The sequence below is a fragment of the Nicotiana sylvestris genome, chromosome 12, assembly GCF_000393655.2.
Source record: "Nicotiana sylvestris chromosome 12, ASM39365v2, whole genome shotgun sequence".
NCBI classification, from domain to species: Eukaryota; Viridiplantae; Streptophyta; class Magnoliopsida; order Solanales; family Solanaceae; genus Nicotiana; species Nicotiana sylvestris.
Genome location: NC_091068.1, coordinates 72,971,320 through 72,985,335, shown reverse-complemented (window position 1 = coordinate 72,985,335; position 14,016 = coordinate 72,971,320). Strand labels below are relative to the sequence as shown.

Here is a 14,016-nt window from a genome sequence, read left to right as displayed (position 1 = left end):
GGCTGCCACCTGAAGGGTTAGGGCACAAAGCATTGCACATCACTGTGCAATGCGAAGATTATTTCATCACTAGAATCCTGATCGATGGAGGTTCCACTCTTAACATTTGTCTGCTGGTAACACTCAAGAAGCTGGGTAAAGGGCTGCATGAGATAAAAGATGGAGCAATCAATGTGAAAGCCTTAGATGGTTCCCAGAGGTCCACCATTGGTGAGATTATTCTATGCTTACAGATGGGACCAACCTGGTTCGAGGTTGATTTCCAGGTAATAGATGTACCAGCGTCATACAACTTACTACTAGGATGGTCGTGGATTCATGCTGCTGGAGCCGTAGCATCAATACTGCATCAGACGGTAAAGTTCGAATGGAATCACCAGGAAGTGATCATTCATGGTGATGGCAACAACCCTATATACAGTCGCCAGACCATTCCGGCGATCGAAGGAAGAAGGAAGTTGGGTGGAGAAACTTACCACCACATCGAACGGGTCAATGTTGTCGACAAAGACAAATGGTGGGATAACAAAATTGAGAGTATACTGAATTGGAGCGGGTACGAACCTGGAAAGGGGCTCGGCAAGAATCTCCAAGGAATCTCTAAGCCCATAAAACTCAAGAAACATGGTGTCACACCTCCTTTTTACCTACACTCCCGGAAAGGGTATAAGGGAGTTTTTTCCAACTTAAAGTGACAATCGAAATGAGATTATTTTATTAAAAATTCAGAGTCGCCACTTGGGATAATTTATGGTGTCCCAAGTCACCGGTTCAAATCCCGAATCGAGGAAAGAATGACTCTGTATCACAGTCCGCGAACCAGAAATCTGGGTAAGGAATTCTGTTAACCCGGGAGAAGGTGTTAGGCATTCCCGAGTTCCGTGGTTCTATCACGGTCACTCAACTGTTATAATTGGCCTATTATCTGATTTTAACACATGATCAAACCTATGTGCATTTTAACTTTAGACGGCTTTTAACCATTTTTAAAGAAAGATTTGCAACATCATTTAAAATATGTCTTGAACTACGTCACATAAATGCACCCGCAGTCCGCAACACATTTTATATAACATTGTTGAAATTTGGATTTGGGTCACATAAATGTGCACCCGAGTTTAGGAAGATAGATTATTAAAATAGCGCGCCTAAAGCAACTACGCACTTCCACATTAGCGAGGGCCATAGAAAATTCACTAAATGACACACCACGATTTCTAATTTCAAAGGATTTTATTGTTCGAAGTTATTATAACCGGGTACATGAAATGCGCCCCCGGATTTTAGCAATTATGAATCACAACTACGTCACGGGAACCGTACCGTAGCCACGATGATTTATTTATTAATCGTGCCTAAAGTAAAATACGAATGTTTAGGAATTACTCATTTCCTAAATTTAAGAATCAATGTATGACCATAGGACATGAATACGTAAAGATTGGTAATTAAGAAATATTTTAGCTAATTGCAATTATCTTGGAGAAACCGTTTATTAAAGAATAGAATGTAGACTACTCGTTTTGGGCCAGAATGATCATCTCAATTCTCTTTTAAAATATTAACACAATCCACATCATATTAATTGTACCCATGACATTCCACCCAAACTTATTGAAAGAAAGAAGAAGAAAAGAAAGAACGGATCTATGGTCCATAAATTATTAACCAATCTAGAATTAATAACAACTAAAACATCTAGAACAAATGCTGAAACTACCTCCAAGATTTCTCATGCTCTAATGTCGACAAAAAAAGAAAATTCTCGTCACAATTAAAAATATCCAAACAGTCATTTCATGCCAAACGAAAAAAAAACATATAGCTAGATAATAACTCTTCGGTTAATAACCCAATGATTCACGCCTTCAAAGACAAAAGATAGGAAGAAGAATGGGCCGTTGTATTAAATGAATCTGAAGTTTAAGAAACTTACATCTGTTCAAGCCAAGACAATAATCATGATCATAAACCTTTGCCCGCGGCAGCCTCGACGGACCTCTCGAACCACAAACAGGACCAACAATCTTTAATTCCGAAACTCCGATACTAGCACCCGGTGGTTATGGAGCTGTTTTGTGAGGTATGTTTGTGCTGATTTTCAGCTGTTTCCATGGAATTTTTCGCCTGGAATGTTGGAGGTATTTTGGAGCTAGTTTTTTTGGATTTTAATGGTAGAAACAGGGGCTGCTCGGGGTGAGGTTTTGGAGCGCTTTTCGCGGCTGAAGCTTATGGGTTTTTCTACTGGAAGTTCGAAGATGGAGAAGAAGGTTCATTTTTAACCTTTTTTCGTTATCTCCATCTCTGTTTCTTGTTCTGGCTTATGGGCGCTGTTCTTCTTTCTTTTGGGATTAGGTTTCTTTTTTGTTTGATTCTTGAGCAAGAAGGAGATGAACAAAGAGACTCTTGGCTGTAGGATAGGAAAGGAGATGGATGCCATTTTTTTGTTGCTTTAGAGTTGTAGGAATTGAAAAAACTTGGTTATGGTTTCTATAATTAGGTATTTTATAGGGAGGTGGAAAGGGATGATGACCATTGAATTAGAAGGAAAATAGATGACTAGGATTAAATCTTGTACTTAAATTGGCTAATGGGTTGAGAAGAATGGGCTAAGGGTAATTGGGTTGGACCATGTCTTTTATTTCAATTTTGGGCTAAGAAGACTCCAAAATTATTATTTAAAATCATAGCTAAATTCCCTTAATATAAGATAAATTCTAATTAATTAAACTAAACTATATTAAAACATGAAACTATTACATATTTTTTTTATATTTTTTCAAGATTATATAAAGATAAAATTAAGGTACTATTTTTTGTATTTTTTTTACTCTATGAAAGGTACATAAAATAAAAATATTTTTTGTAATTTTTATTTTCTTGTAATAAAATAAAGTAAAAGAGTAAGAATGAGTTGAAATAGCTATATTGAGCCTAAATTAAATATTTACGTGATAAAATATGGAAAATCTTGGGGAGGGTCAAAAGTCACATGTCTACACATGGCACAACCTTCGGTTTGGGATATGAATACACCTGGGAAGAATTCAACAACTGGTCGCCACTATGGCGCGGTCCTTACTATCCACTAGAGCGGCCAATACCACATCTGGAGTAGACCTTCCAACATGCCAACATTATTTATGGGTCAAACGAAGAAGAAGCACTTACAACAGTGAAGAATTTGTTCCTAGAAGGCAATGATATGGATTGTTGTGTTGTTCTCGAAGAGGAGTGGGAGGAAGGCCCTTCCATACAGGCTGTGAGCAAAGGGGCACACCTCAACAATTGGACCATCAGGACAACTAGAGCCCGACGAGCCTCGGGGTAGCAAGGCTAAAACAAGAATCATTCACTGTTTTATTTACTAAATAATTTTCTTTTCGCATTTTCAATTCCCGCAATAAAAAACCTTCAATGTTCAAAACAGCTATGCAATTTATCAAAGCATTTTGACTTTTCTTATGAATCAACACTCATTGTCATTTTCTCTCATAACTTTACTTATACAGCATTACTATTACTTATCTTGATGAATCAATGACTGTGACATGCAATGAGACAACACAACAAACAGACATAGATTCAGAGGAAGATGACATACCTGACGAGATTGTTAGAGAAGTTGAGAACTTTGAGAATAGACCTAAGTCCAACCTGGACGAAACCAAAATTGTTAACCTGGGAGATGCAGAAAACGTCAAGGAAACACGCATCAACGTTCACCTATCGCCATCAGAAAAGAAAGAATACACATAATTTCTAAAGGAATATGAAGACATATTCGCCTGGTCGTATGATGACATGACTGGTCTGAGTACGTCTATTGTGGCTCACAAACTGCCAACCGATCCGACATGTCCACCGGTGAAACAAAAACTCAGAAAGTTCAAGCCTGATATGAGTCTGAAAATCAAAGAAGAAGCCACCAAGCAGGTCAAAGCGAAGGTTCTCAGGGTAGTAGAATACCCGACATGGCTAGCCAACATTGTGCCAGTGCCAAAGAAGGATGGGAAGGTCAGAGTCTACGTCGATTACAAGGATCCCAACCGGGCCAGTCCGAAAGACGACTTCCCTTTGTCGAACATACATATCCTGATTGACAACTGCGCCAAGCATGAGCTGTAGTCATTTGTGGATTACTTCGCTAGTTATCATCAGATTTGGATGGATGAAGAAGATGCTGAGAAAACGGCTTTCATTACGCCGTGGGGAATGTACTGTTACAAGATGATGCCGTTCTGCCTGAAGAATGCAGGGGCCACCTACATGAGGGCCATGACTACCATTTTCTATGATATGATACACAAGGAGATTGAGGTATATGTAGATGATGTCATCATCAAGTCCAAGAAGGCCACTGATCATATGGAAGATTTGAGGAAGTTCTTCAATAGATTACGAAGGTACAACCTGAAACTAAATCCTGCGAAATGCGCATTTGGGGTTCCTGCTGGAAAATTGCTTGGGTTTATTGTGAGTCGCCTAGGAATAGAACTGGATCCATCAAAAGTTAAAGTTATTCAAGAAATACCACCACCAAAGAACAAGAAAGATGTGATGAGCTTCTTGGGAAGGCTCAATTACATCAGCCGATTCATAGCATAGTCTACGGTTATTTATGAGCCAATCGTTAAGATGTTGAAGAAGGATGCCGCTACCAAATGGACTGATGATTGCCAAAGGGCCTTCGACAAAATTAAGGAATACCTGTCAACACCACCAGTCTTGGTCCTGCCCGAGCCAGGTAGACCCTTATGACTCTACCTTGCAGTATTGGATGGAGCTTTCGGTTGCGTTCTGGGGCAGCACGATGAAACAGGGAGGAAGGAGCAGGCCATTTATTACCACAGTAAGAAGTTCACCCCATACGAGGCCCGGTATTCTCTATTAGAGCGCACCTATTGTGCTTTGACTTGGGTAGCTCAGAAGTTGAGGCACTACTTCTGTGCCTATACTACATATCTCATATCAAGGATGGATCATTTGAAGTACATCTTTCAGAAGCCCATGCCCACTGATAAGCTATCCAAGTGGAAAATCCTATTGAGTGAGTTCGACATTGTTTATGTAACTCAGAAAGCAGTCAAGGGACAAACATTGGCAGACCACCTCGCTGAAAATCCCATGGATGGAGAATACGAACCCCTAAAAACGTATTTTCCTAATGAATATGTATCATTCATAAGAGAATACATTGCAGAATCCTATGACGGTTGGAGAATATTTTTCGATGGAGCAGTAAATTTCAAAGGAGTCGGCATAGGAGTAGTCCTAGTATCAGAAAATGGTCAGCATTATTCGGTGTCCGCCAAACTTAGATTCCCGTGCACCAACAACATGGCCGAATATGAAGCTTGCATCTTAGGGCTTAAAATGGCCATCGACATGAACATTCAAGAGTTGCTAGTGATTGGAGATTCGGACCTACTTTTACATCAGGTGCAAGAAGAATGGGCAACCAAGAACTCCAAAATACTCATGTATTTGCATCATGTACAGGAATTGAGAAAGAGGTTCACAAAGATGGAGTTCCAACATGTTCCTAGAGTCCAGAATGAGTTCGTCGATGCATTAGCTACCTTGTCATCGATGATACAACATCCGAACAAGAATTTCATTGATCCTATTCCAGTAAAGATCCATGATCAGCCAACTTACTTTGCCCATGTCGAAGAGGAAGCAAATGGAAAGCCTTGGTTTTCATGATATCAAGGAATATTTGGCAAGAGGAGAGTACCCAGAGCTTGTGAATCCTTCTCAGAAATGCACACTTCGGAGATTGTCCAATAATTTCTTTCATAGCAGAGGAATCCTGTATAGGAGGACTCCTGATTTGGGATTACTAAGGTGTGTCGACGCAAAGGAAGCATCCAAGTTACTAGAAGAAATTCATGCTGGGACCAGCGGTCCATATATGAACGGTTTTGTCTTAGAAAAAAAGATACTCCGAGCAGGTTACTTTTGGATGACCATGGAAACGGACTGCATCCAGTATGTCCGGAAATGCCACCACTGTCAGATACATGTAGACATGATAAAGGTACCCCCAAATGAGCTTAATGCAACGAGCTCACCATGGCCGTTCGCCGCCTGGGGGGTGGATGTTATTAGACCAATCGAGCCTACCGCCTCTAATGGACACAGGTTTATCTTAGTAGCCATCGACTATTTCACTAAGTGGGTAGAAGCAGCATCTTACAGAGCAGTAACTAAGAAAGTCGTGGTAGACTTTGTTCGCGACCACATTGTTTGCCGATTCGGGATTCCAGAATCAATCATTAATGATAATGGATCCAACCTCAATAGCGACTTGATGAAAACTATGTGTGAAACTTTCAAGATCAAACACAAGAATTCCACAGCCTACAAGCCTCAAATGAATGGAGCTGTACAAGCTGCCAACAAGAATATCAAGAAAATATTAAGGAAAATGATAGAAAGGCATAAACAGTGGCACGAGAAGTTATCATTTGCTCTACTAGGGTATCGCACCACGGTCTGTACATCAACCGGGGCAACCCCCTATATGTTGGTTTATGGTACAGAGGTTGTCATTCCCGATGAAGTAGAAATTCCTTCCCTAAGGATCATACAAGAAGTTGAGCTCGACGACGTAGAGTGGGTAAAAAGTCGTCATGAGCAACTAGCCCTTATAGACGGAAAGAGAATGAACGTAGTCTGCCATGGTCAACTCTATCAGAACAGAATGTCCAGAGCCTTCAACAAAAGAGTCAAGCCAAGACAATTCACATCAGGGCAGCTGGTGTTAAAGAAAATTTTTCGCATTAAGATGAAGTCAAAGGGAAGTTCTCTCCCAACTGGCAGGGTCCATACATGGTTCACCGGGTTCTGACAGGAGGAGCCCTCATACTTGCAGAAATGGACGGAGAAGTCTGTCCAAAGTTGATTAATTCGGATGTCGTCATGCATTACTATGTGTAATCTTTATGCTTCCCCTATATATGATGTAAATTGAACTACGTCTGACCTGATTCCTATTTAAGAGGGGATATGTAGGTAGCCCTATGGATTCGGTTATAACTCAATAAAATTTTCATTTCCCCATGCAGTTGGAAACTGGGGCAGAATTTTGAGGAGGACCCTCAAAATTCCGAAGTAATTTCAGCCGATTGTCGCAAGCAACAGTCAGAAGCATCAACCCATTAAATTGGGCTGGAAAGGTTGCAATGTCCCGAGCTATGTTGCAGTCATCGGTTCATCTGAAAAGCTATCTTAATTATATACTTATGTCATATTTTTATGAAATCATGCATGTTTATTACTGAAATTGCTTTATTTAGCAACGCTACCCCAATGATACAGACAGTATCACCAGATCAAAGCCGAGCAGGTCAAGTAAAGCCAGCAGGGATATGAACTAACCTCCCCCCTTTACAAAACTCATGATTTTTCTTTGGATGCAGGCACTTGGATTGCGAGATCATCAAGCATACTATACACTCATAGGACAAACCTATTTAGAAATACAACTCTTCGAACCGTCGCACTTACCAACATTTGCTATCCACACACGCTAGTGATGATCTATCTGTCACAATGCTCTCAGTAATCATGACATCGTAATCTGCTATCAGCTAAGAAAACTCTACTATCACTCATTATTTGCATTGCTGCATAAGGCTACCTTTCTGCCTTCCGAGACTAAATGTTGTCTCCATCTGCATCGTGCATTGCATAAGGATACCTTTCTGCCTTCCGATACTAAACGCTGTCTCCATCTGCATTCTTGCATAAGGCTACTATTCTGCCTTCCGAGGTTAAGCTCTACCTCCTTCTGCATCTGTGTTGCATAAGGCTACCTTTCTGCCTTCCGAGACTCAACAACGTCTCCATCTGCACTCTTGCATAAGGCTACTATTCTGCCTTCCGAGGTTAAGCTCTACCTCTTTCTGCATCTGCATTGCATAAGGCTACATTTCTACCTTCCGAGACTAAACGATGTCTCCATCTGCATCCTGCATTGCATAAGGCTACCATTCTGCCTTCCGAGGTTAAGCTCTACCTCCATCTGCATTCACACCTTTGCACAAGGCTATCATTCTACCTTCCGAGGCTAAGCTCTACCTCCAATTTTCTTTGAAACTAAGCACTATCTCAAGCAACGTTTATTTCATTTCTCTTACGGGCTAAGATCTGCCCTTCAAATCGCAAGACTAAGCTTTGTCTTGTCTGCATCATGCTACTCCATCTCAGGGCTGAAAGATCGCCTCATACTACATCTCATGGGCTGAAAGATTGCCAAATTATCCAAAGGCGTCATCGTTCGGAGGCACCATCTTCATAGCCCGAGAATACCATGTCATGGTGTGAGGATCCCTTTCAATCTTTTGCATATCATTATTCAAAGGTATCATGGTTCAGAGTCACCATCCTCATATCCCAAGAGCATTATTTCATGGCCTGCGAATCCTTTATCATACGCTTCATGGCCCAGGACGTCATGGTTTAAGGACGTCATCCTAACCGTTCAAAGACAACATTCATGGTCCGACGGGAATTTGCATCATGTCTAAATTTATGCACAAAATACGCTTGTATTGTTTCATTGCAGGTAAATCGGCGAGCAATGACCATCCCAGCAGGAGCAATCCCGCTCTAGTTCCCGCAACCATATCAAACCTTAACCATCCCCACAAGCCGTCCACTCACCCCGCCCTGGATATTGCATCCGTCTTTGAAATCGCTTCATCGGTATACTCCGTCGATGAATCCTGAACTACATATGACCCGATTCCTGTAAAACCAGGGGTATGTAGGCAGCTCAAAAGTCAGGGTGCAGCCTAAACCTCTTCAAACTGTTTCGCTCGGCCAAAATTTGCCATCATATCTTTACCCAACAACTCTTTCATCCTTCCCGGGTAAAGAGGGGCAGCTGTTGATACCCAATTTTTCTCTATATATTCTTAATATGCAAAATAACTTCAAAATGGCATATATATGCATATGTAAGCATATCCAAGTGTTTTATTATTTTTTCATAATTTTTAAAAGGTTTTAAATCAATTTATTTCCCTTTTTCATCAATAAAATCCCAATAATTATGTCCAAAATTATTATTTAAGATGATTTATTTATTGAATCTTTATATTTATGCCAAAATATGGCTAAGTTAATTTTTGCAATCTTATTTAGTATTTTATAAAGCTAATTGCATATAATTGCAATATTAGCCCTTTTAAGATTTAATTGTGTTTTGATTAAGCCCTACATTTTTAAATTGTTAATTGTATATTATAAATCATTTTAGTGCTTTCAATTTGTTTCCAAAATTTATTTACTATTTTTATAAATTTCAAAGGGGAAAATTGGCTATTTAAATAATAGCCCAATTGCATTTAAATTGTAGCCTAAATCTCACCCCAAATCAGACCCAATTTCCCCGGCCCAATTTCATTTAAACCCGACCCCTAACCCAGTTTAACCATCCCAACCCGGATCCCCTACCTACCCTCTTTAATCCAGGCTGTTGATCCTTCAGATCAACGGCCAACATTCACCCTTACCATTTTTAACCCTGAACGACCCTTAAACCTAATTCATTTTCCACACCACCCGCCGCCTTTGAATCCCTTCCCTCTCAATTCTCTCTACAACCCCACATGAACCATAGCCGCCGCCATCTAATTTCACCCTAATCCGCCTTAACCCCTACCTAATCCATGGCCTCTCATGGCCATTTGAGATGTGTATCGGCCTCCTATAGATCCTGGGTGTTTGTTTCTATGGTTTCATGGCCAAACCTCGAAGGAATCTGGTCCAGTCCTTACCCGACTTCTGTTCATGGCCTTTCTCCGGCCATCCATGACCTTTCTCCGGCCATTCATGGCCTTTCAAGGCAGATCCTTGACTTTCCTGGTTAGATCGGTAAATTTCAAGGTCTTTCTCACCTTTTCTGGTTTTTCCGATACCCTAATCTTTAAGATCTTTCAATTTTCTTCAGATCTATCTTAGATCTGTGTTTACTACGAACTTCTTAAGTGTTTTCTCGAAGGTTCTTCAACTTTTCTTTCAAAACGGCTCTTTATTTTTTGACGATTAAGGTTTTCCTTTAAGTTTTTCAAAAGATCTCTTATCTGATTTTAATGTTGTTTGTGATTTTGCTATGTTTAAAATGATTTTCTCATGTTGTTCTTCTATCTATTTCCGCATGTTAAAAACCCTAGTTCCTTTTTTGGTCTTATCCGAGTTCTGAAACTATTTGTTTAAAGGTGTACCTATTCGATTAAGTTCTTTGTTTCTGACTCTCTTTTCCTTGTTTGACTCGTCTGATTTTGAGTTCTTATCATCTCTTAAATTCGGATATTGTTGAAGCCCTAACTTCTTAAAAGTTTTGCCTCACTTGTTACTGTGAGACCTTTACTTGTTTCTGACTCTCTTTACCTGTTACTATGTTTTTCTTTATTATTGATTCTATATGACTACTTGACCTACTTGACTACTGTGCTTCGAATATTTTCTTGCTACTGAACCCTAACTTACCCATACTGCTACTGTATATTTGTGTTGCTTCTTTTGTCAATGTGTTTAACTCTGCATGCTTATTCATCTCTTGCTATTTATATGGTGAAGTGCAGAATCACGTTCCTTTCTTGATTGATCTTGATTCCCTCGATCTTCCGACTAATTGTAAAAGGTTTTCTTACAAGCCCTAACTTTTACTCATCTGTTTAAAATTATTTGATTCCTTTCCTTTACTGTGATGTTTTACCTTGCTGAATCCCTTCCCAAAACTAAGCACTTTGTACTTAGACTTGATTATTTACTTCATGCTTTTACTGCCCTCTTATATGGCAATAATCAATCTGTCCCCAAACTGATTTCTTTCCTTAATTAAACCTATTACTACCCGTTAAACAGTGATTCCTTAATTAAAGGGAATCACTTGTGTTAATTGATTCTGATTGTGATTATTTTCATGTTTGTGTTTAAGACTTTACCTCTTCTTCACTCGTTTTCAGAACTATAAATACCCACCCCATCTTCTTTCAAAGACACGAACAATTTGAGTTCAAGAACACACACTTACACTCAAAACTTTCTCTCTTTTCTCTACTACTACTTGTGCTACTGGGCTGAAAGCCAAGGCTAGACTATGGAATTTTGCTTACTTTTTACATTTTGCTTCTCTACTGGTATGTCCTAGTTAATTTTCAAGCATCAACAACAACTTGTTTCTTAAATTGTTCCAACTTCTCTCATTCTTGTCTACTTCTGCTTATGTTTCTGCAGTCAAGTTATATTACTAGCATGCTGAATATGTTCCCTTCCCCTTTTAAATTAATGCTCTCCTATGTGTATGAATCCCAAACCCCATATCCCCTCTATGTGTTTGTGTTCCTTTGGTTGGTTTGTAGCCATGCCAGCATCACCTATTGCTGTGCATGGCTAAACCAGACCCCTACTGGGTCATATGCTTACAAACAATGTATTCCCAAAACCCCTTGACCCCTTTTATGACTATTAATTCTATGTTTTGATCATTACCCCAACTCCTTTTATGACTATTAATTCTATGTTTTGATCATTACCCCAACTGATTTTAAATACTTCTGTTACTGATTACCTTCAAAAATGGACTTACCAGTCCAGTTTTAAACAAACTCTTTTTTTAAACTGTGTGTTTTGCACTTCTACTATATTCTTAGAACCTAGGTCCTGCCCCTCTTGTATGAGCCTTGCCTTGGGACCCTTGAGCTCTCTCTGAACTTGGACACATAAGGGCGGACCCTTCCACACTGCACTCATTTCTGTCTGGTTATGCAAACCTGGGTGTAAACACTGTCAGGGGTCTCTTAAGGCCCTTAGGGAACTTTGACACACCCAGGTCTGAGAAAGGCTTTGAAACAACATTGGCATTTAAGGTAGTTTATTCCATAACTCAGAGAGAAAGTCAAGAATCATGCTTACTATGGTTGTAACTTCTTATTTTTGCACTTTTCTGATGTAATTCAGTCATTTTTGGTCTGTAATAATTTGTAACAAATATTGGGGTTGGCTTGTGAAAGGGATGGGGTGATTATGCATGCTTTAGCTATTAGAAGGGTAGATATCTGTTTAATAAATTCTGTATGTTTTACTTCCACACTTAGATACCATGCCTATAAGTTCTGAATGGCTATAATAAGACATCATGCCTACAAGGTTGAAATCAACTTTGAAATTAGATGTCATGCCTATGAGATCCAAATCATTTTTTTTATAGAAATCATTCCTATAGGAACTTCGCTGTGATCAAATGAATCCTGCTTGCTTCACTTCATGTTCAATTAGATACCATGCCTATAGGAATTTCGCTGTGATCAAATAAATCCTGCTTACTTCACTTCATATTCAATTAGATACCATGCCTATAACACCAAAATCAGTCTTTAATACTTAGATACCATGTCTGTAGGAATTAAAATCAGCTATAATAGAGATCATGTCTATAGGATGTAAAACCAGTTTAGTTAAAAATCGGTTTGACTCGTATAGTTCTGAATCAGTTTAAATAACTTGCTCTTTTAAATTAATACGGTTAGAAAGCATGCCTATAGGATCCAAATCGCTCGCTTCGAATTGTTTTCTGTTTTACTACATTCCTAATTAGTAATAGACATCATGCTCATTATTGCTCCTAGGCAAGCCTTAGGTAATAATGATAAAACTGAACTCGCCTGTGTTTAATTAGCACTGCTACAACCAGCAGGCAGGCATGATTCGGACTTCTTATCTGAGTTATGTAATAAATTGGTTTGCTTCAACAATTAAAACACCCTGCCTTAGTACTTTAAATTCTGACCCTAACTGTGTTTAAGTCATGCTATTTATATGCATTGTCTGTGGAGGTATATATGAGCCTCTTAATTGTTTATGTGTTTCCCCTTTAAATGCAGTTCTACATGTTTTTGTTTGTCGCCTTAGCCTTTTACCTTTAAAACCTAAGAGTTAGTCTAAAGTCCTCCCTCTTATAGGAAAGTAGTCCTAAATTCCTCCGGGACGGATAAGAATGAGACGTGTAATAGCATGCAGTAGAGGTCGAGACCAATCCGCGCTTTAATACCTTAGCGGGGTGGGAAGGGTAGATATGGATATGAAGACCGATGCGCTAATACCACGTGTATTCTCTCTTCTGAAGAATGTCATACCGGGTATCGCATTGATGTGATCCATATTATAAACAAAACTAGGACCCCCTCCTTTTTATATTCTCAAGTATTTGTAAAACTGTAACTCTTTTTTTTTAAATTTGCCCTTTAATGATTGTTTTCAAACTCTTATGTGTTTAAACTTAAATCCCCTACTATTTGAGCCTATACTTGTCTATTTGCTAACTGTACAAATTCACAAAACTGTCTGGCCGGGAACCACACTAGTGGATCCTAAGGGGTGCCTAACACCTTCCCCTTAGGATAATTTCAAGCCCTTACCCTATCTCTGGTTATCAAAGAAACTTAGAAATGAACCCTATAGGTGTCCTAATGCACCTTAAATCATTAGGTGGTGGCTCTTCAAAATGCAAACCCTGTTCCCAAAAGGAATGAGTTGTCCCATACCCAAAAATGTCATAAACCCAATTTTTCGAGGGAAAAAGGGGGCGCGATAACATGTAATAATTCATATATGGATTCGTGACTTTTATGAAAATAGCATGTGAGTTGATTACGGCTATGTTTTAAAAGGCTAAGACCTTCAAAAGGTCACTAGGTCGGGCCTGCTTTCAAGGCCTGAAGGCCAAGTCTGATGGTTCTGAAGCTTAAGGTCATCTGGGCCTCAACTTCGTAGTAGTCGAGTGAGCCCAATAACTCTCGTGGCCCGTTAAGAGTCAGTAGCCTTTCGCTTGAACTGTGGCCCATTCTTATTCCTACTTTATTGATTATAGGATAAGAGAAATTTTCATAAAGCACTACTCCCTTCGATTCAGAATAAGTGACCAATTTGTCTTTTCATTTTGGTTCAAAATAAGTGTCCAGTTATGTAATCAAGAAAGAATTCAATTTATTTTTACAAAAT

At 39.3% G+C, this 14,016-nt stretch overlaps 1 long non-coding RNA gene across 1 annotated transcript in view; it reads right to left on the bottom strand.

The window, feature by feature from the left end:
* LOC138884270 (uncharacterized) overlaps nucleotides 1–2,426 on the bottom strand; it is a 31,522-nt gene extending 29,096 nt beyond the window's left edge. The window contains exon 1 of the long non-coding RNA XR_011404435.1: nucleotides 1,937–2,426. This is a non-coding gene — a long non-coding RNA (uncharacterized lncRNA). The remainder of the gene's footprint in view (nucleotides 1–1,936) is intronic.
* Nucleotides 2,427–14,016: the final 11,590 nt, after the last annotated feature.